The sequence below is a fragment of the Solanum tuberosum genome, unplaced genomic scaffold (assembly GCF_000226075.1).
Source record: "Solanum tuberosum cultivar DM 1-3 516 R44 unplaced genomic scaffold, SolTub_3.0 scf00019, whole genome shotgun sequence".
NCBI lineage: Eukaryota > Viridiplantae > Streptophyta > Magnoliopsida > Solanales > Solanaceae > Solanum > Solanum tuberosum.
The window spans coordinates 2848026-2849901 of record NW_006238945.1 but is presented as its reverse complement, the minus strand read 5'-3'; positions in this window follow the sequence as shown (position 1 = coordinate 2849901).

Below are 1876 nucleotides of genomic sequence, written 5' to 3'. Positions count from 1 at the left end.
ATGGAACTCATGTATACGACACTTCTCATTCTCTTACTTACCCCCTCAAAACTTAGTTCAAATCGATAGTTGATCTCAAAGGATTCACAATTGAGCTCAAAGGCTTTCTTGAACTCTACTTTTAACTCTCTCTTGAATGTGAATTATGAATTCAAGAGTTATGGTTCATGATATGAAAGATCTCATGATGACAAAATAGACTCATGAATACATTCTCCTCACTCTCATTCTCACTTACTTGAGTCTTGAAACAAGTTACTAGAAGTTGTAGAAGACTCCACAAAATGACTCAAAGGGACTTTCTTAGAATGTTCGAAAGAATTCTCAAAACTTAACTCTTAAATCTACCTTGAATTTGAATTATGAATTCAAGGTTATGATCATGTTATGAATGATTTCTAGGTGTTTAGAAGTAGTTTAGAGTGTTTAGAATCAAAGGGGAGTAAAGGTACCCTTGGAAAGAACTCAAACAGACAAAACAATTTTGCTATTTCCAATTTAATTTTTTTTCGAACTCAAGGTGCTACATCTAGTGAACTTAATACTTAATAATTTTAATTCCTCGGTGAAATCCTACTCACAACGAAGGATTGTTCAAGTCTTGGCTCAAAATTTTATGGGGTGTTACTGAATGTATGAATATGGGTGTGGTAAAATGTTAATGGTCATCATTGTGGTAATTAAAAGGAAGAACATTATGGGATCTTAAGACGTTCCTTCAAATGTAAAGATAGTTTTATCCATTAAAGTGGTATAAAAGGTTATTGGACACATTGTTTCTTAAGATGGTCCTTCAATTGTGAAGATAATTGTTAAAGGTAATTTTTATCCATCAAAGTGGTATGAGAAGTTATTGGGCACATTGTTGTTGGTGCAACCCAATTTGAAAAGTTTTGTAAATCCTCCATCAAAATAAAGGAATACAAAGTGGTAGTACAATTATATTGGTACATTTGACCTCTTAAAGTGATGTTGAGGTGAGTCACATAAATTTGATAATGCCAAAGCATGACAATGAGTTTCTAATAAAAACTTATGGAGAATGTACAAATGGTTATAGTCCATTTTTTGAAGAAAATGTGTCTTGTGTTCGTATGGATAAGAACATGTTCATGTATTGTTGGATGAACGTCACATCTCACCTCTACGGGAGGTTTGAGAGATTGAAAGGAAATATTTTGACATAAATGGTCATTTTGATCATATACTTTGAGAGTACTACACAAATATTGTGGTATGTTTTATTATGTACTATTGGAGGACAAAAGAAAAAAATAAATCTTTTCTATAAAGGTTGTGGCCATGATCAAAATAAATGTTGTTGTGTGGCAACACAAATTTGTCATTGGTTGTCAAGAAATAAGTCTTGCATGTAATAATTTTAACCATGAAAATAATAATACTTTTCTCCTTGAAGGAGATGATCACCATAAAAATGGTGTTGTGAAATTCATGGTAGTACACAAAATTAATTGAGAGTTTCGAAAGAGTTGATTTGTTACTACCCGGAATGAAATTGTTCATAATATTGGGATTGTAGTAAGTCTCAAAAGAAACTTTTTAAGTTTCGGAGGAATTGAAAATTATTATATTGAGACTGTAAATTATTGAAAAATTAAATATCTTCAGATTTACTACAATCAAAGCGGGTTATGAATATTTACATAAAAGGTTACCCGCCTTTCTCTTGTTTGTTGAATAAAAATATGAGCATGATGAAGGAATCACATGCAAAAGTAAACTAAAAGTTCACTAGAATAATATCAGTTGGCATAACCGGTTGGCCATTCCGGTTCAGAGTGATGCAAAAGAAGTTGAGAATTCACGTGGCTATATGTTTGAAGAAATAAAAGATTCTTCAAGATTCTCTTTTGTT